The sequence below is a fragment of the Agelaius tricolor genome, unplaced genomic scaffold, assembly GCF_023055355.1.
Source record: "Agelaius tricolor isolate 1412-34295 unplaced genomic scaffold, bAgeTri1.0.p SCAF_10, whole genome shotgun sequence".
NCBI lineage: Eukaryota > Metazoa > Chordata > Aves > Passeriformes > Icteridae > Agelaius > Agelaius tricolor.
In genome coordinates this window covers 29,432,841-29,455,713 of record NW_027269270.1, presented here as the reverse complement: position 1 = coordinate 29,455,713, position 22,873 = coordinate 29,432,841, and the positions used below count along the sequence as shown (strand labels likewise).

Sequence of the window (22,873 nt, the reverse complement as noted above, 5' to 3'; positions counted from 1 at the left end):
GCCTCAAATCTTGGCTGTCTTTATCTGAGTAAATGATACAAGCTTTTTGAAAATGCTTTGAAAGAGCTCTCTATCCAGTATGAAAGAAAGGACAGCTATAGACCTTCTTCCACTCAACAGCTTTCCATAATTACAGCATTTTATCAATGAAATTTTATGCAGGTTACTATCAAACTCATTCTGTTTCCCAGACAGTCCCAAAATACATTGCAAAATATCATTAAGTGTGTGAAAAGCATCTACTTTCATCCCAAGTGATTAAAGACAAGCTTGGTCAATTCTCATATTTAAGGCAAGACCAGAATACAATACACCTAATTTCAGGTCCCTTTTAAAGATCTTCCCACTGGCTCTTTTCAGCAGAACCTTCCTCCAGGTACCTTCATCTTCAGAACAGGATTCTGGTTTTTCTGAGTTAGTCTTATGAGTAAGACTTCAACGTTCTGCTTTAAAATGTCTGTTTACCAAGTATCCATGCATATATGCACTCTTCAGGATTTTACTGAAATTGAGTAAAACTTGATTAGCACCTCTTAAATCAGATGCAAGTCTCCACTAGTGTAATGAATGTGCTTATCCCACACATACACGTGCAAATTAAGTTAAAGCCATTCCCACAAACAGCCCCCTTTTGATACCTCAAAATCTGAGTTATTAAAAATAAAGTAAATTAATTATCCAAAGAACTTGAGTATCTAGGCAGTATTGTCTCTTCCATGTGACTGCTGCCAGGTGAGTAAAGAGCAGAGAGCTGAAGCTCTGTGTTATTTATACAATATCCAAATCAGCTTCAGAGAAATTATTAAGTTTACCAAATCTCTACAATTTCAGCTTAAGAAACACAGGTCAATCAAGTCCTGCAGATATTTGATATTATTTATTTCTATATTGTGTGCGTAAAAAAAAAAATAAAAACAAACCACAAATGATAAACAGGAACTGCAGAGGAAATGGAAGGGAAAAGGAAGAAATGGAAGCAGATGTGGACAGTTGTTAAGGCAGTTCTGAAGGGACAAAAGAGGCCTCAGTGAGAGATAATGCTCCCTCTCCCCCAATAGCTGTTGAATAACAGTAGCTGAATGGATTTATTCCTTAAACACACCTTCAGTAACTCTCAAGAGTTGCTGTGGAAGGAAGCACAGGCGGAAAAAAGCCCTGCAAAGTTCATCTTGATTTGTGTGGGAGAACTCCTGGGACCTGGCTGCTGTCTTTCACTGCTGACAGTGCCCCCAGAGCTGCACCTTCTGTGCCTTCAGAAGACAGGAGCATGACTGGAACTGGGTTCTAGGATGCAGGATGTCACATCAGGCATGACATCTCCCACGTGAATGTGACATCCTCCTACTCCCCTGCCTTTCACTTCAGCCCTCTTTCCAGAGAGAGGAAGACCTCACCAAGCCATTAGGGGAATTCTCTGTGCAATGGGAATAGAACAGGCTTCAGTACACAGAGTGTGCATTGAAACAGCTCTTTTGAGGCAGTAAAACTTGGGGCAGGGGCACCCACAGAAATTTACATCAAGCTCAGTCCAATACATATCTTTTCACTGAAATGGGCAAAGCCTATCAATATTAGCATGCCAAGCCAGCAACAAAACCCACACAGTTTAAACAATGTTGTCAATACAGCACAATATTACTCATACACTTCACACTTACAGTGCAAATTCTCATCTCTCCACCTCAGTTTGGCTTCCTTTCCCGTCATAAAGGGCATAGAAAAAGGAAATAAAACAGCTACAGCAGCTAAAACCCTCCATATAATGTTCTAACATTCAAGCTACAATAGCTTTCATTTTTCTGCATCCTTACACTTTTCACAAAGTTGAATAAAAATTCACAGAGGTGACCTCATAAATAAGGCTGGTAAAGCACTATGGTCTCAATCTGTAGGAACAGGTGACAAAATGCTTACCTTCCAAACAGACACACACACAGCAGATGGCAACCCTCACTAAGTGTGGAATTGAGGAACAAGGCTCTCTCTGCAATCCCTTACAAGCACATGAAAGGTACTGCTAACAAGGAGAAAAACATCTGGAGGAGAGTGTTTATATATGGAACACAGTTGTTGAATAAGCAAACGGAAGTGTGAATTTGCATTTGTTAGTGTATCTATGGTCTGGCTGCTTTGCAAACAGCTACAAGGCAATGTAAGGAAAAACCAGACTGAAAGGTTCAGAACGTTTTTGGGGCAACGTGTACACAATGCTTTCCCATACCTCTTCTAGAGCATGTGCAAAACGAACAGCTTCAATGGGAGATTTGACTTTTAGTTAAATATTAAAGAAAAATAGCATTTTTTTAATCTTGTGCACACAGAAAATAATCATGTAGCAGAGAGCCACAGCACAAGACAGTGTGAACTAAGCAAACAATCCATTGCTTTTTCTGTACAATTTCCAGTTGTCATTCTAAATTAAAACAGGAAGAATTTAAGGAGCTGTCTGTTTTCAGATGAAAATCCCATTCCTAAACAGGATTAGCTGGTAACCTAAAAATATCAGTCAGTAATCTCCAAAAGTCATAAGCTCATGCACCCCACAAGTCCTATACCAATCACTAACTAAAAGAAATTAGGTCAGAATCCAAATCAGATCACACTACAGTAGCATCAATCTTCTTATTTCAGAGCTGTCACATTTTAAATCTTCCACACAATTTCTACATAAATTATTAAAAACAGAGGAGATTTGCCTCCAAACAGAGACTAACTAAAAGTGACATTCTAGTTTATTGTGACAGTTTAAAAAAATACATATCTTCAGTCACTTAAGACCTACATCTCTAAACGCACCCCATCAAGCAAACAAATGTTATCTGACAGGCTGCTTTAGTTTCCTTAAAATGATCTGGGATCAGGTGACAGTTCTTCTGTTACTACCATGGACTACTTTCCTTGTACATTCCCATATCTTATTTTCTATAGGTAAAAAATAATAAACAGTATATAATATCTGACAATTTTTGAAATTTATTGGTGTAAAGCCACACCTTTTCACAATGACAAGAGTCTTGCAAGATGCAGACTTGAGGACACACATAAAGTATTTGAGCATACTACAATAACTTGCATCTGCAAGTCATTAACTGCACTATTAAAGAAGTGGCCATTTCAGCTCACATTGTTGACTGCCTGCCTTGACTGACTGCCATTTGGGCAAAACCACAAATATCCAATGAAAGCATCTCACTGGTACTGTGTTCCCAGAAGTAGCATCACTGACTTACTGACAATTATCACAATTTTTAATGGCTTTTAACCTTGGTGCAGTTCACTGACTGCCACTGCTGGCAAGGAGTAGCTATGACCAGAAAATAAGTTTTATCTACAACTTTTAGATAGAGGCTGACTCCATAATGAGAAGCAGTGTGGTACTCAAGTCCTATGACATCTTCAACTCTAAAATTCACACTTTATCTACAAACTTGTCACCAAAGCCAAACCAACTGGGTAGCTAATGGCAGCAAGACACTTCAACACTCTTATTTTGTCTAATTTTATGGTGACATTTATGAGCTGTAATAAGCTATTTGAATCAGTGTCATAAACCTTCATAACACATAACGAACTAGAGGGCAAAGTAAGTGGTTTGCTTCCTAATTAAACAATAGTTTAAATTCTTGCCATGCAGAATAAACCTCTTATTAAATACCATCATTTTTGACTTCTTATATAACAAGATTCTGTCTATCCCTGGCTGAGTTACAATGACAATCACAAGTCTACAGACCAGCAATTCCTTTGGGAAGGGACATTTACTGACTGCAGTTTGAGAAAATATAGAAAATGTCATGAGAAAAGCCAAACAAAGTTTTCACTCCTCACACATAACCACCCTAAAAATGTCCCAAAAAATCGACATCCACAAAACACCAAAACAACCCCAACAATAAAACCCTGCCCAATGATTTAACCAGTGCCTATTGCCTCATCTTTGCTAATAGACAAAATTTCCACTTCCTCACGTGTTCTGAGCCCATCAGAAAGTACTGTCAGCATGACCTGGCACATGAACAATGCTCTGCAGACACAGTGCAACCAGCAGACATTTATATCACCATATCAGTTGTGGAAATGGCATTGAACAAGCAGGGGGTTTGTTTGACTTTGTTCTGCTTCTCTCTCCCTTGGATCAGTTTACTTGCAGTGGACCATCTCTGCTAATTTTAACTGCAGTTCTCAGTCATTTTCAGCCAAATCCAAATAGTTTCTCAGGAACCCATACTCCCAGGCATGTAACATCACACTGCTTAACTCTGACAAACTAAGTTTGCAAATTCTTGCTACAGGCAAAGCAGAGAAATTGGAGTTCTCTTCATACCACAATCTAGCAGTGATGCATAAAAAACAATCAAACCCTGCAGTGAAGAAACCTTCACTTCATGCTCTCTTGTGATAGGATATCACAGCTATGAGAGGATAAAGCACAGCCAGCCAACACAAACTCAGTTTGAATGCAAGGCCCAGTGAAGAGCTGTGGGACCCAACTTATACAGCCTGTCATGGAAGACAGGCATGCAAGGCCTTTTTCCTGCCAAAGTGGGCTGACAAAAAGGTTAGCCTGAACAGTTAAATTTTCTTGCTGCCACAGCTGTCAGAGAGCACTCCTGCGTGGCTTGTCACTTGTCTTGAAAAACTAGAAGTTTCACAAAAGAAGGTAAATCTATTTCTTTTCCTCTTCTCACCCCATCTCCCCGGGAGCTACAAATTAATTAAAAAAGCTTAAGCAACTATAAAAGCCATCAACAAGAGGCAGGGAGAAGTACAATTAAATAAACCCAGTAATGTAAAACCCAAACTGCAGGCAGACAATTGAACACAGTATCCCTGGGTTGATGTCAATATAAGGAAGGTGGAAGGAGCATTGTGTTACAATCTAAGCCTTAATAGCAAATTTCTTTACACTCATATCAACATAATAATTTTCTAATGCAGGAAAGAAAGCAGTGCAAAGCTCCAGCTGAAATATAGACTGAATAGCAATCTCATAACCTTTGTTCTCTGTTAAAAGCTTGATGGACTTTGTTAGTGTTTATAATGTTACAAAGCATTAGGCCTCCATGAATTGCTTACCTCATTTTGAAATGGGTACCAAGGTATTTCTTTTTAAGAAAAGAAGAAGCTTCTAAAATATCTTGTCAGCTCTACCCAGAAGCTCTACAGAGCTCTTCAGTTCCAACAGTACTGACCCCATGATCCTAGAGCTATTACTTATGGGTTTGTCCTTGAAAAAAATCCTGCCAGTGACACAGCACCTGAAGGGGGTTACTCTAGAACAGCTCTTACATTTCTCAGTAGTTACACCACATTTGTTATGAACCAAAACCTACTAATGCTAATGTCAGAATTATCTTCTGACACAAAATCCACCAAACTTTGTTAGAACAACCACGACGAATTAATTAACTTTCACCAGCCTAACATCTTTCTTATCAACAATATTTAAACAAAACGGTACTGCTTGTATAAAGTACAGACAGCTCTTAATAAGAGGTCAAATGAATCAACTTATAAAGACCAGTTTATCAAGTGTGTGCCAATATATTGTGGACACCTTATCTTGAAAATGTATAAATGGCTGCATGCCAGTCCTACTTCAAAGAAAGCCACCATGCAAGTCATAACTAAGCCCTCCTCCTAATCACAAACATGAAAATTCCTTAACTCTTGAAAATGTGTATATAGAATGTAAGGGGGAGGGCAGGTGGACAAAAAGGGGAAAAAAGCCCCAAGAAACTCATATGTGACTTATTTTCTGCCAAGGGCAAAAACACCAGGCATTCTCTAAAGGGCTGAGATGACTCTGAACATTTTAGAGGATGATGTTCTGGGCACATTCAGCAAAAATGCACTAAGAACTTGGAAGTCAAAGAGAGCTTCCACAACAATGATAATAGATCCTTTGAAAAACAACTATCAGAGCAACTATGGAGGAAAAAGTGCATGTACATAAGCAAATAGGACTGGACAGAAGAAAATAGTTGGCAGAAATGCAAGATCTTTAGATTCAAATTGGGAAACACATTTCCTTCATTTTCCTCATTTCTCTCAAGTTGTTAGTAACCTCTAATGTACTTTGCATCTTTGCAGTATTGCTCATAAGTTAACTAAGATTTACCAAATGTTATAAGTACATATTCTAACATTAGATAACTTATTCCAAAACAAGGTTAGTGCATACTTTTGCTATCACTGTAACTAAGATCTGGGAGAAAGAAAAGCCAAACAAACCCAAGAAGAAAGGTCTTTTGTAACCATAACAAACAATAGTGAGGTTTTATCTACATACTTCTTTGAAGGTCATCATAATGGGCTATAACAAAGGAACTGTTATCACCTAGGTTAAAATCTGATGAATTGTAAATAAAGATCACAACTGCTTATATTTGAGCTGAAGTACTTATGCTGGAAAAAAAGTATACATCCACCATCTGGTGCACAGTAATTACAGAAATTAAAACCACATTTCTGTGGCCTGCCTTTAACAATTTTTACTGATACAGTAATACTTGATCTTCTTAGGGAGCATAATCTAAACTCATGCTGTTAAATGATCATAAGACTATGCAGTGCATGGCATAAGCAGTTCATTAAGCTGGACTCTTTAAAAACACTTGCTCCCCAGTATTAGTGGAAACAGTTCCTGTAGGTTCACGTCACGCCGTTCAATTTAATCCACAGTCAAGGCAACTTAATTTCACACCTGCTGAGTGATATCATGATGGATGGCACCACAGCAGGTCATTAATTTTGTTTCCTTTTGATTAATTTCACACCATACACTGGACACAGTTTTTTGAGCTAGGATGTCTAAGAGCAGGGCTTAATGCCTGCAAAGGGCTAAATCAGGTTTTGACTGCTTGCCAAAAGGCAAAGAACCCAGATGTGATCTAAGTGAAAGGGAGCTTCACTAGGCTTGGCACTGAACTCTGACATGGTTACAGGTGTGGCAGCATATTTTAGGTGTGTTGTTCTTGAGTGTAGCCATAAAACAGAAATTCTGCATATACCCTACTTACAATTGAGAAGACAAAGTTAGTTTTATTTGCCACAGAAACCCTTCCATCATTTACTTACTGAGGATATACCTAACAAGGTATAAAGATTTAATAAAGCTACTATACTTTCTGATTTCAAATTAGAAAAAAAGAAAAAAAAAGCATGATCACACAGGATGAAAGAAGAGGAAGGAAAAGCTAACATTCAAAGATGCCAACAGCAGCCAGTGTTGCCACCAGAGCAGAAGGAGAAGCAGTGGGTAATTTTGTCGCTCTAGTCAGTGAAGACATCTGGGGTCTTTGGAGACCTCTGGACCCACAGCAGAGGGTCCAGGCACAGCAGAGGGCTGAGCAGAGCCAGCAGCTCACAGCTGAGGAACAGCCTAATCTCCCTGCACTTATCCTACTGCTCCAGCTACCCAGGCTCACACCCCCCTTTGTGCTACATGTGCCAAATCAACAGATCCCTCGATGAGCTGATTCAGCTCATGAAAACAAAAGAAGCCTTTTTCTTACATTAGCTTTCTGCTTGTTTCACAAACCAAGCTGTCTAACAGATGGGTCAGGTGCGTATCAGGGCTGGTGAAAATGAAAAGGAGAAATTGTATCTTTTGGTAGCAAAGAGATGTTTAGCTTAGCCCATCTCCCCCTTTTAGGGAATGATTCAAAGCAGCAGCCCCAAAAGCCTTGTCCTTTCTATTGACTATGAAAGGACCTGAGCTTCCTAAACTCAGATTAGGATGTGCTTTCATCCCTACTTTTCCTTTTCTCTGTGGACCCCAATATTCTACAGCACAACAAATATCAGGGAATCATTATTGCTTGTCACTCATCCAAAGCTTTTGCTCTTTTGTTCTTCAAAACAGTGCTTTGCAACATCGTATGAGCAAATTTTTAGTCTCTTTCTGATCATGAAGAATAATTTAGAAAACACAGAAATGCTCAGGCTTACCAGCAGCCATTTTTGGTAAGAGAAACTATTGCAGTCAAGCCAAAATAGTGGAGGGAGTGACAGGGACAATGGTTTTGTGATTTGACAAATGGAAATGACATGGGACACGTGATGTATGCATGGCTTAAATCTCTCAGCGTGACAGGCTTAAGTGAGGAAGACACGAGCTACTCTGAATCCATCTGTGCCAGCAGACTTCCACTTCTCCAACCAGAACCCATTGCCCCCTCACATCTGCCCATGCAATTAACCTCAGTGTCCCCTAGACCTTACTGCAAACTAAGTAGGGCAATAATTAATTTGCTATTTCAGCTGCAAATCTGGTCTTGCTAGTTTGATTAGCATAGTTCAGGCTGTGTAGACTGGGCTGTCCATCAAGGTTGCAGGAATCTCTCCTACAATCATCCTGTTGTCCTCTTCTGGTTCAGCACACTGACTGACATCATGACTTATTATCAAGTACTTGATCAAAGGCTCTGCACAAGGCTTGAATAGATGCTGATTTGATGTGTTATAATGGTTACCTGTTTATTTGCCAACATGTAATTTTCAGCATGAACTGAAAAGTTTTACTGTCAGCTCCTATAAAGAATCTAAAATCAGGATGAACAAGAAGCTGGATTAATAGGACATAGCCACTGAATGGAAATTCAAAGTAAATTATCTCAATCATCAGAAGCTGTGAGCTGGATTTCGTGGATGCAACTCCTATTGCTGGCAACCAATTATGACAATTTTGACAGTCAGGAGTACCCAAGGAAGAGGTACAGCTTCAACAAGATCTGCAGCAGTTGAGATCTTGCTCATCATCACTATCACATGGTTCACATTATGAATGGGAAAGTGAACATTTCAGTGCTTTCCCCAGTTACCACAACACAGTATAAAAAAGAGTTTGTGAGAGAACTGGTTTTTGAGGTTTACATTCTTGCATGTCTAGAGGACACCTGGGCGCACTTCCCTTTGTATGTCTCAGTTCTAAGGGGCTGCTGAAGAAGTCACTCACTTTCTATCCAAGATCTCTTTGTAGCTGAAAAAATCCCAAACAATAAAACAATCCCCACCCCATTCTATTGTGACCACAGTCACACAAAAAACACCCACAACCTAATACAAAACAACACCCCAAAATCCCCAAACTGAACACCAGCCAAAACCCTAACTAAGCCACCCAGGTCACATTTCTTAAACGACCAAATTCTTATCCTCCCCTGAAAGTGGTGGTACTTTCAAAATATAGAAACCTAATCTGCCTGTACATAATTTGAAATTAGGAAACAAGAGAAGAAAAACTCTCAAGGCAGGTCTTAAATTGTTTTTTTTTCATCTCACACAAATAATAAATAATTAAGCTGAAATTTCCCATAAGTGCATAGATTAACGGTTACCAAATCTCTTTAATTATTACAGAAATTTGTGAACTAAAACCTAAGTGCAATAAAGAATTAATTTCAAACTGCTATATGTTTGCATATATTCATTATGCACGTCACCATATGTCAGGCAGAATCTCTGAAGGTGAATCTCAAACAAGTGATTACCACTGGAGCAATATGATGGAGAATAAAGTAGACAAGTGATATATTTAGCTTCATCCTATCTTTGTCCCTAGAGGAAAGCATTCCCTCTAGTGTGGGAAGGGGAGGGGGGGAAAAAAAGCCTAGAAAATTAAAACATGTTTTTCCTCAACACTAATGACCCATTTTAAACAGTCTTATGTAACTCAAAAATGAGATTATATTTGCGTTGTCATGGATTTGATTTCATATTTTCCAGTCTGAATCATATCAGAGGGTTATTTACCTCACCTGTCTACCTTCTGAACTTTCTCAGTTTAAGAAATTCAGTCCTCTGCAGCTTTTCAAATAGATTAAATAAAAAAAAAGGGGAAAGTTTGGTGAGGTAATTCTGCACTTGTCTGAACTGTACAAGGGTTATACAATCTGAAGCTATGTAATTATGTTAAATACCTTCTACCTTCTGAAATTTTCACCAGTCCTGGAATTCCCCCACGTGTGCTCTTCAGTGTGTTCTCAAACATGCACGTTGAGCTTTTCCCCCTGCAGTGCTGGGAACACAAGCCAGTTCTTAGAACACGTGGTTTAAACTGAAGCACTGTCATTAAATGAAAAACTTTTCCAAAAACAAGGAGAAATGTGTCCACTTTGGTAGCTAATCTCTAAAAAGGTCACATAAAACTTAGCATTCACAAATCTCTTTGAGTGGTACGGATGGAAGAGACAAAAAAAAAATGCTCCTTCTAGCAGAAAATCTTGCTGTGTACCAACTAAAAGCTCCTCCACACATCAGATGGACATTAATATAAATTGAAAACACCACCTATGTACAACAAAAAACCCACATATTTGTCAAACATTACCTGAATAACAGGGATAAGATCTACAAAGCAGTTAAGTCAGACTTCCAAGGTCCACTCAAAAACATTAGGGTATTATTTAGCTTAGTTCTCCTGTGTTTCAACAGTACAAACACATGATAAACAATATAATGTAAACAGCAAGGCTTCCTTTCTTCTCCCTCAAGCATAAAAAAAATCTCTAGAAAATATCTCCTAAATAGCCTCCTAAGTCCAAATGGCTTCCAGAATGAGAAAGGAAATTCAATAGGCAATATTGTCCATCTCTAGAATGATGACAGTGAAAAGCTCTGCATTTTGATCTAAAAAGGTTCTTCCTAGAGCCACGTTTATATTAGTTAGGTAAATGTACAAGACATAAAATAAACCCACAGACAGGAATACTAATCTATAAATACGTACCCAAAACCCTCTACTTTCAGACAATCCATTTGAAAATTATTACAATCCAGCAGTTAATGTAAATGCACAAAGCTGCCAAAAAGATCACTTACAGCTCTGAGCAGAATGCAAATGATCTTGAAACTGTACTGTAGTACCAGCAGAGAGGAAAACAGAGACCACTTTACTGATACTACCACAGATGAATGGATTTCTTTACTGTTTAGTCAAACCTAATGAAGAGAAAAAGATAGGCAGAGACAGAGGAATAGATTTTCTAATATTATGAAAATACTCATTCCTTTCAACTCACAGGGGAAATGTGCTGGCAAACACATCTTCAAAGTTGATACAAAAAGCCTTTCTCTTTTAAACTGTGTATCACTGGGCTACATTGATTTATCTTTGTAGCAGCCAGGATTTGACAGATAACCTGCAAATAACTATTTCAGGCATTATCTTATCACATTTCAACATCCTGAGCAGTCCATTTGCTGTGTAAGCTACAACCATGAGGGTCCATCACAGACCATGGTGTCCTGTCAGCCTTACACCCAAATTCCTCTGGCTGAAGTGGGTAAATGTGTGCTTGAGCCACCTGCATGCAGATCCATCAGTGGCTCTGACTCCAGGGGGGACACCAAAACACCCCAGCCCTCACTACAGGAGTGGCTGGAAGTGCTCAAGGCCAGGTTGGATGGGGCTCTGAGCAAGCTGGTCCCATGGAAGGTGTCCCTGCAAGAAGGTTGGAATGAGATGAGCCTTAAGATCCTTTCCAACACAAACCATTCTGTGATTTTATGATTAATTCTATTATTAGGTCTGGTCTTAAAGAGAAGAACAGTTCAAGCTACTAGCCTGACAAAAGAAAGAATAAATTTTTTAAATAGCATTTTCCTCTGTATTTCAGATGAATATGATATTTCTTCCTGCAGCTTTTATCACTTAATAGTTTCCAACTTAGACTATTATTTTTACAATAGGAAAAGTCATATCCTACAGTTTGGACTCAACATATGACTTGAGGTTCAGGACTGTAAGAAGCAGCTTAATTATGAAATGATAGCAGCTAGCATGGATTTACTGGACATTTCAGAAGATGGAATTTTAAAAGCTGTCTAAATTAAGATTTCTTTGCTGCCTTGCTCCGCTCAGCTTTCCTACATTCTAACAGACCACTGAGACAATGTAAAGTTTCAAACTTACATTTTCTCCATAATATTTTCATTTGTTTAGCCTGACTAGCTTTCTTTGGGAGGTATAATGATAGCCTTAGATGAGATTCCTACACAAACATTTATAACAATCAAGCCAAATACGTTATTCCAATAATATATTGACTATATTAGCAAAAACATGGAAGATAACTCTGGTGCTAATAATACCAAGGGAAAAAAATTCTGCAGACTAGGACAAATTACTGGACATTCATGGATTACCCAGTTTTTCAATGTGCTACTTCCATTTTCTGTGAATTCAAAACTTGTGCAACATGGGCAGTGAATCAGACCTTCAGTAAAAACACCCTCAATCATTTTGGACATCCTGAGGTCACTTGAAAAAGGCTCATCAGAAAAAAACCCAAAAAAACAGCAAAGAGGAACTGTGAGGAACCTTTGTTGTGACAAAGAAAAAGATGAAGACCAACTGGCCTTCTGAAGGCTTGAAATCAATGCTTCAAATCATGTTTTCATAAATAGGTAATGAACAACCCAACAGAAAGGTACAAGATGAGCTAGAACCTATTATTAGCTGATTATAACAAAGATTCAGCACAACTGCACAATACAGCATTCAGAGACTTCATCAGCTTTGACTTGTACAGAAAAAAAATCCATTTAGGCTTGTCCAGTGGGTGGAGCAGGATGAGTGGGTTCTCTTTTAGTCAATTCTAGAAGTCAAGGAGTTTAGCAATAAGGCCATTTCCTAACTTTTTAAATAAAAAAATATTAGGTTTTAGAAACTGAAGACAAAATGCTTGGAGTGAAATAGCAAAAGCCATTCAGAAGTCTGGATTAACATTGAAATCATGCTTTTTTTTCAAGCACAACAGGGGATACAGAAAGCTCTCCTCACACATAACTCACAACAACAAACCCTAATTCTGCATACTTAGATTGAGAGATTCCCATGACATCCTAAATAAGTTTTAATAATGGAAATAAAGACCTGAACACCATAGTAAACTGGACAAGGGTTAGCACTGCACTGAGGCACACACACAACACAAGTGAGAATATATTAGCAAAAGAAAAAGAAGTATGAAAATAACATTTGACAGATTTCTTTCTCTGTTTGTCAAATGTAAGGATGACAGAGCTGGTCAGTACAAAATAACAAATGAGAAGGTTTTAATTCTGCATTTTTGTGGCCTGGACAAACATCTTTATCCTGAGCAATGGGCTTGATCCCCATAGTACAGGCAAGGTAGACACTGTAAGGTTCCTACAGTTATTTCTGCCAAACTACAATGCTGCATCAGCAGCCTTTTTAATTAAATGTCAAATTTTAGTTAAAGAATAAGGTGGGTGGCATACTTAAAAATATTCTGTAGCTTGTCAAAGGGCAAGAGTACACCTTCATTAAAAAACCCTTTTCATAATGCACACCCAAAATCAATACTGTGAAATCTGAGTTGTACATCAGGAATTTATACAGTGAGGAGGCTTTTTTGTTTTTAAATTTGGATAAACAAACATAAAAATATATATTGATAGTAGGCAATGGAGTTCAAGTTTTCCATATCCACCATGAACAATACTCAAAGGTAGAACAGACTTGGGGTACAAACAGTCTGAATAGAGTCCAAGACAATTCTAACAAACCAGAATACTAATGGTGGATGGGGGAAAAAATCCAGTCTTTAAGTACAAAGGATGAAGGAAACTTGCACTTCAAATGTAGGGAAAAAAGAACCCCTGCTTCTTAAAAAATTTTTAAACCCCAAATAATGAGAAAATTCTTCAGATCTCCATCTAACCCCCTTCTTAAGTCTAAAAACTGTAAAATTGATGTAGACCAGTTTTCCACACATAGTTAAACTACAATACTATTTTTCAAGTACAGCTTTTTAAAAATGAAATTTTTTTCCATTTATAAGGCTCACAGTTTTCTTTGCTCTAGAAGTGGCCGCATACATGCCAATATCTCAGTGTGTAAGAAAGTGTTCCCAGCCATGTTTTGAGTGACTCAGAAGTGGCATTCTGTGACATTACACAGTGCAAAAGCTATGCATCCAGTGCATATGGAAACTACAACGCCAGGAAATGAATCAAGGTACAAGGTCTTGAATAGAAACTGAACAGAAGCTAAACCTGGTACTACTTTTTGCTCTGTATCAGCCAGTACAGCCCTCAAAGGAAAGTTTAAGTGTACACCTGGGCCTCATTGTGCTGGTTTTAGTATACAGAGCCAGAGGTTTAGGTAGCATCAACTCAAAAAGAGCTTAAGTAAACTGCAATGTGCCTTTTACACCGGCCCAGAATTCACCACTGTGGTTAAACTCTCCTTACATCACTGGAAAGCTCCAGCCCTTTCACCACAGAGCTGTGGCAACACTGAATCCCTGCTGGTAACAAATCAGCAGCGCTGTAACAACTGCTCCTTTACTGCAGGTTCAGGAGCCAGATCGCATCGCCCACCAAAGGGGAATTCCAAACTTACAGTGGGAAAGTCCAATTTCCACAGAACTGCATCACAGATGCAAGTATGCAGAAAGCTGTGATGGAAACCAAACCCTTGAGCAGCTCCCAGCCTGAAGCTCTTCCTTGCTCCCTCAAATATTCTCTAATTTACCTTGGGAAGAATTTTGTGCGATAGGTCAGGTGAAAGTTACTGTAACCTTTTCCTCAAAGGAATCATGAATCATCCCTTTAGGTTATCAATCCAGAGCCCAAGGGGACTCACTTCAGACACTCAAAGACTTCACAGAGATTCCCAACTGGAGCCAAAACCTGATATCAATAAGCTGCCAAAACCTGATATCAATAAGCTGCCTGAGAGGCTTCAAACCACCAGGATGTAGATCCAGTAATAGGTCAAATCACTTTGTGAAACCAAACACTGCTTCAACTTGGTTTCATTTCTCACATCATTAATACAGCCAGAAGTTTTTATTTTACTCATTATCCAATTTTGTGAACTTAGGAATGATGAGCTACTGAAAACACTCCGGAAAAGTACTCCAACAAAACCCACATTTTATCTATAAGGAGCACAGTTTGTCTTTCAAGAGAAGTTATCAAAAGAAAGATTTTTTTTTTTTACTATTATTGTTGATTTATTAAAAAACTCTACCGGTATTTCAGAAAATTTCTATTAAAAATAACAACTGAATGTTTTATTTTAAGCTATAACCATAAACATATTTAAAGTATAACCATAAAATATGGCAACTTGATTACAAGCTCTTAAAATTAGATTAAGTATTCAAAACTGGTTAATTTAAAGTGTAGTAAAATAGCTGTTAGCTTCAGCAGAAAAGCCACTGGAAGCATTCTGCTCCTGCATGATTTTTTGCAGTCTAGTAAGAGAAAAGCAGCTGCATAACAGAAAGAGACGTGAAGTGTAAACAGAATGATTCTGCATTTCACCATGCTCTTGGAGGATCAATAATCCTGAGAGAGGAACTACATTTCACAAAAAGAAATACAGGGAAGCAAACTGCTCATTTTTACAAGAACTTAGAAAACCAAAACAATGTGCTAAGGGACTGATTGGAACAAGGTAGCTTTAATAATGTGGTCAAATATCCTGAGACACCTAGGCTGAAGTCTGAGTGGTAAAGATTGAGAAATCTTTCTTTACTTCTCTACAGCATATTCCACACCTTTTTTCAATACCGTCAAACTTGTACAGAGAGAAGCAGAGACTAAGGAGAAGGAAATGAATTGGAATGCCTGATACAGAGGTGTAGTGGTGCAGCATGAAACTTTCTTTGCAACTTAGAGCTGGTATTTTCACTCTTCTAAATCTAGAATATAGAAAATTAAGTCATTGCACAAACTGTACTTGAACGGGGCCTATCAAGAAAGACTCATAGAAATTACTTAACAAGCAATTACATAAGCTTGTTAGGAGGTAGATTATCTCTTCAAGGATTTTTATTATACTATACCAATTTTCAAATTCACTGAAGGAAGGAGTTATGTATATTATGCAGACAAGGTTTTTGTGTCTAATGAAATGTTTCAGACAGTGCACCTTCAATCAAAACATATTTTATGCTTCATTTTATAAAAAAGAAGGTCAAAATAGAAGAGAAAATAAAAGTTTAGTTATGTGGGTCCTTAAATACTTGAAATTGTCTTCCAGGTATATCACATGCATTCTGCAGAGTTCAAAAACTGCATTGAAGCTGCATTGAACAGTAACAGTTCTCTGAGAAAAGGATCAGAGAGAAAGGGTGAGGACAGAAAAAAAAGAGAGGTGAGGGATAAGACAGCATTTCAAACTCAAGAGAACTATTGCCCAAGGGAATATATCTTCATACAGAAGATTCTTATTAGTAAAACAGTAAAAATGTGTTAATCCACTCTGGTCACACACATTGCAGACAAGAGGACTATGACACAATGTGGCAGAATCCAGCTGTTCAGTATTCCAAAGATCAAAAGCCATCCAGTTCACACAACACAATCTTGGGCAGGAATGGTAATTCACTGCAGTTTGTACCTTTTATGACGATGTAGAATCACAAAATCTCTTTGGTTGGAAAAGGTACTCGAGAACATTGAGTCCAAGGGTCTACATGTCCTTTAAACAACTCCAGGGATGCTGACTCAGCCCTGGGCATTCTGTTCCAAAGCCCGACAGCCCTTTTGGTGAAGGAGTTTTACCTAGCATGCAATCTACTGCTCCATCAGTAGCTGTCTGAGAATGCCCTGCTAGGAGCTCAACACAGGTTAAATAAAAAGCTGAACCAGTCACGGTGCACACAGGAAAGAAGGAACACAACCTTAATAGGCAATGGGAACAAGCAGCAATAACCTCATTACCTAACTCTAACAAGAGTGAAAAAAGCTTTTAGTTTTAAAACTATTCTAGGGGAACATAACCATAAGGAATACATTTCATGTCAAAGATTATATATGAAAAAATGTAACAAACTACATGACCCATGAGCAACAACCAATTAAAGTAAAATCAGGTTCATAGTACATGCTACTTGTAATCTAGGAAAAACCTTTTATCTAAAGGACAAGGTCAAAAGAGGTGGTTGATCACTTTCAAAGATTACAGGATTTTATCAGGATATAAAAATCAGTAAGACAAATGTCAGCAGGTTAGACAAATAATCAAGGTTAAACAGTTTGGAATGCCTGTGGGATATATGAAAAAATACATTTGGCTAAGAGGAATAAGAGGTCCTTGTGAGACTCAAAGGGCCAGGATCACAGGATTCTTAACTCATACAAACCATAAATAATAAATCAAATGAATCACGGCATTGACTTAAGCTTTCCATGTGAAACGGACTTTGCTGTTTAGAGTAGTGTAAGAGGGAATCCCTATCACCCAAAGCATTTCCTCTTGGTACTTTCACTGCAGTGTCTCCCTAGTACACAAGCTGTCACACAGGTATGAAATCTCTTCAGCAGAAGTTTCTAAAAGAAAGAGCTGCATCATGGCCTGACTGCATGCACAGACCTTGGGCTTGAAGGATTGACCTGATTAGAGCAGGCAAGACGTCTCCTTGTGGGACGGTAAGAACAAAACCCCACAATTCATCTCAAGACAGCTGAACTATTCCAGCTTGAGTAAAAGAAGAAGGCTATCCACTCTGACAAAAGTCTGCATTGCCACAGAAAGGCACTGCCTCACACCTGGAGGCTGTGTCAGTACTTGTGCTGTCAGTGCTTTGTCATTATGGTGGCTCTTCCTCAAACCACATCCACTTCAGAGAGCCTATTTCATTATCCAAAACCCTCCACTGAACTAGTCTAAGTTACTGCAAAACTCTGCTCACTCTCTCTTTGTAGCCATAATTTACAGTAAATTATCAACTCACAGGAACAAGGAAGAAATAGTAAAACCAAACAGGGTCAAAAGGAACAGAAATCTACCAAAACATGATCTGAGATTTATACCCCAGAGAAATTATACTTCCTTACATTATAGGTCTGAGCTCTTCAAAAAATTAAAGTTAAATAGATAAGGAAGCCTTCAAAACTTCAATATTATATGCCAATAATAGGAGGTGTATAGAGGAAAACAAGAGGGTTTTGAGTGTGCAGGCATACAGAGGGTAGCAAATGCAAAAGTCCACTTTTTCTTTTGAAGTATGGAAGGACAAGAGATTTGTTAGTTTTTTGTGTTCTGGGTTTCTGGGTTTGGTTTTGTTTTTTTTTGTTTTTTGTTTTTTGTTTATGTGGTATATGAAATACAGAGATGCACAAATATTAACTTTGCAAAAGTAGAGAGGAATAAAGAATGACCTTATTCCACTCCAAGCGGTTAAGATTTTTTTTTGAAATTGAAGATGCAGTAATAGCAAAACTGCTTGATTCCTGAAAGAGTTTCCACTCATCAGATTCCCAGCTGATTAGCACTGTGTAGCATATTCATTTCCTCAGCAGATGCTTCCAATATTTTTCACCAAGAATTGCTGCTGGAGTACTCTGGTTCCAAAACAGGCTAAGCAGAAGAGTTCTGCAGATACTTTGGGAACAATGTGATATAAGTGAAAATGCAATCAGAACCTGGCACTTTGATATTCATCAGTGTATTTGTTTCCACATCTACTTAAGAGACTAAGCAAACACTAAGTCAAAAAATCTGTTGGCAAATAACAATGATGTTTGCCACTGGATCTCCCTTGGGACTGCTCTTCCTCAGAAAAAAACCTGAACTGATTCTCCCATTCTCTCATAAAACACCAAGTCTCCTTTAGATCTCAATCTTCTCACATGAACACTGCATGAAAACACGAACACTGCATTCACATAAGCCTTTAAAACACCAACCACATAGCTAATAAATTTAAATAAATCTATTAAAATTTTGGAGCCAAGATGAGGAATGAAATTGCACACTAAGCTATTTTACTCAACAGAAGCAGAGTGAACTTGTTTGATGACAGCAGCATACAATGGCAAAAACATAACCAAGCATATGAAATAAAAAAAAGAATAATTTCAGACTTGAAGGGAAGGGAGTGGTGCTAATAAAATTCCACGTACTATCTGAAGCATAGAAATTAACAATACAAAGCTTTCTTTTGCTTTTTTAAACAAGGGAACCAAAGGGAATCTGGTTGGAGGGAGAGAACTTAAAACTGGTGAGCAATTGTCTTTATTCTAAGTCATTTTAAGAATTCAGAACACTTCACTATTTTGCCAGATTCTATTTCATGAAGCAGATTAAGGATTTTACATGATTTGCACCCAGTGTTGCTGGCTGCTTCCCAAGTTTTAGGCAGTCGAGTTTGGGAAGCTTAGACAACCTGATCTTCTTATATTCAGCATTCAGTCACTTTGTCTTTCAGCATCTTTTCAGTCCAGGCTGTATAAGCTGCCTTCCTCCGGGACAGCAAGATGGATTTATCACCCAGAAAAGAGGAAGCATATGTTCTTATTTAATCCTTATTCTGTTCGTACGAAATAAATCCATATTCTACATAAGAGCAACAGAAAACAGCCTGCATACGTTAAATCATGAAGAATAGACATTTCTTTCAGTAAACATACTGTTCTATGGGCCATTTTAAGAGTAAACTACTCCCTACACCTCAGATAGGCAAAGAGGAGAAAGCTGAAGTGAGAGTACCTTGAATGCAGTAAAACCACCAGAGAGAAAGGTGGAAGGCTTTTCCCTTATTGTTAGGCTTGGTACAAGCAGCAGTAATTACGTGAACCGTGGGTGCTGCAGTAAGCAGGGTTTCTCATGAAGTACAGTCAGAGTCATTACACGGAGATCAAGAAGGAAAAAGGTAAATCATTCATTCAGACTAAATTGAACTTTGCATCCCCAGGCAAAATGGTTTCAATAATATAGAAACCAAGAACTAACCGGTTCGTCCTTTTTTGAAAGCTTTTTATGAAATGGCAAAATTATGCTGGAAGAACTGAGATCGCCTCATTGATTTGGGAGCAAAGACATACCCCCAATCTGGAAGCAACTTTAAATGCTGTCCTCCTGAGGACAGAGATTAGCAGATGAGTGCCAGCGACTCCCTCCACCCTACTGGCATTTTACACACAAAGCTGTTTGCTGAGATAAAGCACTTGCACAGCACTAAGGCAAAATTCATTCCTGTATTTAGGATTATGAGTCATGCTGTTGAAAAAGCCATCATACTATTTCACGGGGACAAGGCGACAGAGCTTTTTAGGCAAATAAGACTGAATAATGACATGAATCTCAAGAGTGAGCCTTCATTTAAAGTGTTCTATTCTTGCTGCAGTTATCAAGAGAGATTGATGTAACAAGACCGAGTGCAAGAACCGAGAATTCATTTTCTCAGGTTTGCTGACCCCAATGCCGGCAGGAAAAATATGCTCTCAAAAGATGAGACTGATATTGTAGCACAGCTGGGAAAGATGGAACCTACAGACTCTTCACAGCGGGGAAAGCCTCTACCAAGATTTACTTCCTCAAAACCGAGTGACATTTATTTTCCCCCTAAATGTGCTAAAAAGTAACTTTGCATGAAACAGTTGCTGAAACTCAAGAAAAAACAACACAAGCGTAGGTCCGCACACCTATGCAAACACATCAGGTCATCCTGATGTGATTTTGACACAGAAATCCCTGCGATCAAACCACAAGGTGATGTTGATGTGCCAGAAACACCGCAGCTGGCAAATAAAAAGCACTGTTTTTCTAATCCAAACCTCAAGACACCTCTGGCAAATTAAAAAAAAAAAACAAACCAAACCTAAAAAAATAAAAAGAAAAAGTAGTAGCTATGGCAGCCCAAGGCACGTTTGGCACTGAGATGACAGCTTTCAGGAACCTCTTTCTCAAATTCACTTCCTAGAGGTTTACAAAGCATTGGAGAGGGAACAAAACCACGAAACCGGGTGGAACCGAGAGCTTGTAAATGGCATCACAAGGGGGAGATTTCAACAGACTCTCGCCCAAGATTCACCTCCCACCCGCGGCACCGCCGCCCGCGCTCGGCGAAACCTCTCCGTGCGCCCGGGGCCGCCCCCTCCCCGCAGCCACCGCCCGGCCCGGCCGGCCCGGGGCCCCGCGGCTCCCCCCGCCGCGGAAGGTCGTTCCGCAAGGTGACGGGGGCGGCCGGGCCGCGGCCAGCACGGGCCCCGCCGCTCCGGGGCGGCCGCTCGGCGCTCCCCTCATCCCCGCATCCCTCCCGCTCCGCGCCCGCCGCCGCGCCCGGGCAGGCGGGGGCGATGCCGCCGGGGCGGGGGGGGTGTGCTGGCGTGCGGCCCCCCCCCGCTCGGCTGCAGCGACCCCCGCAGCGGGGCTGGGCGCGGCGGCGGAGCCCCTTGGCCCCGCAGCCCGGTGCTGCCTCACCTGTCCGGGCGGCGCGCAGGTCCCCGCGCCGGGCGGAGCGCGGCGCAGCGCCCATGGCCGAGCGCGGGCGGAGGCGCGGCCGCGCCGCCGGGGGACGGGCCAGGCGGGGGCGGGCGGCGCCGGGGAGCGTCTGCAAAGTGCCGGCCGCGCACGGGGGCGCAGCGCAGCGCGGCGGGGCGGGCGGAGGGCGGGGCGGGGGAGCGCTCGCGGCCGGAAGCGCCTGTGACAGGGCGAGGCAGAGCCAGGGAGTGTCTGCAAAGTGCGTGCCCGGGCGCCGAGCGCGCAGGGCGGCCGTGAGGGGAACCGCCCGGCCACGGCCATGGCCGCGGCTGTGGGCACGGCCCCGGGCACCGAGCTCGGGTATGAGTACGGGCACCGGGCACGGTCACAGCCGCCGCCCGCCGTGGTGGGTGTGCGGAGGCGGCTCCCGGCCTCTGCCTCATCGGGCTCGTCCCCCTCCTGCGAGGGTTTCCCTCAGCAAAGCCGCCGGCAGCAGCGCGGCTTTGCCCGCGCCGAGCGGACGCGTTACACCGGCCCACACGTTTCCTAGGCATTAGAAACGGGAATTTGTGTCTGTTCAGCCGCTTAGGCTGTCCTTAAAACGTGCTCTGCACGCCACCAGAAGTTCGCTTGTGAGAGCCATTAGCGCAGAGGAAGCGGGTGCGTTGTTGCAGTGAGGAGGTGACTGCTTTGGGCACAGTCTCTCGTTTAGCTCAGCTTCAGAGCGGTCTCTGTTTCCTCCAGCCTGCCTCAGAGTTCATAGAGGCTGGGTGACATCTCGTGGTCAATCCTGCTCTTCTGCATAGATACAGCCTTCTTTCATAAGGACAAACATCAAAGTAAAAAACTGTTTCTGGTCACCTCCACAACCCCATATAAATTAAAGAAACATGCCTGTATGTTATAATGAGATGCAGAACTCTGGTCTATTTCTGTCGCAATATTCATCACATGCCTTGAATCTTCAGGAAATGGTTACGAAATATTTTTTTTTTTAATTAAGGAAATGGGTATGGTTTGGTGGCAGTGGACAAAAATCCCTGCTGGTGTTAGGTGCTGTTCCTCAGGGATTTCTCCACACAGGACAGAAAATGATGATTCACTTTCTCAAGGCTTACAAATGCATGCTGAAAGATACTTGTCTGCACCCACAGGCATCTACAACAATGCTGAATACCTGGGAGTTTTGCTTTTCACCCAGCATTGTGCTGTGTTCCTGCTTAGAAAAACTCACTGGCATTTAATAACAGGTTAGGGATTTAGGAACTTAATGAGGCACTGAATGATCAAAGCCTTGGACATCCTTCTGTGTAAGATGGAGAAATTCTTAAATGATCTGCTGTGGTTTGTGCAATGGCTCCCATCACAGGCAAACAAAGCGGGTGAAATAACAGCAACTACAGGACTTTCATTCTTTCCCATTTATTATGGTTTTAATTTGTATAGCTCATATACAGGAGCTGACCTAACACTGCAGTCACTTTTGAGCGTGATAAGTTCTTATACAGAAATATTATACAACAGTGATTTCCTAGCAGAGCTCTTCCCAAAGGCAGTGGTAGCCCTTATTGGCTCTCAAGCTGGATTGTGTCAACCAGAGCCCCCATTCAGGAACAGGATGGTACACTACACATTCCACAGTATTTATATCTGACATAGCTGCATGAAAAAATTGGCAGCTAG

General features: G+C 40.5%; 1 protein-coding gene across 3 annotated transcripts in view; it reads right to left on the bottom strand.

Annotated features, from left to right (window-relative positions):
- The window catches only part of MGAT5 (alpha-1,6-mannosylglycoprotein 6-beta-N-acetylglucosaminyltransferase), a 112,244-nt gene extending 90,888 nt beyond the window's left edge, over window positions 1-21,356 (bottom strand). Inside the window, exons 1-2 of one of the 3 annotated variants that reach the window (XM_071435426.1) lie at window positions 21,191-21,356; window positions 9,924-10,021 (exon numbers count right to left, since the gene is read on the bottom strand). The gene's annotated coding sequence lies outside the window, so the exon portion shown is untranslated. The remainder of the gene's footprint in view (window positions 1-9,923; window positions 10,022-21,190) is intronic. The other 2 variants (XM_071435427.1, XM_071435425.1) reach the window with 2 other exon arrangements.
- Window positions 21,357-22,873: the final 1,517 nt, after the last annotated feature.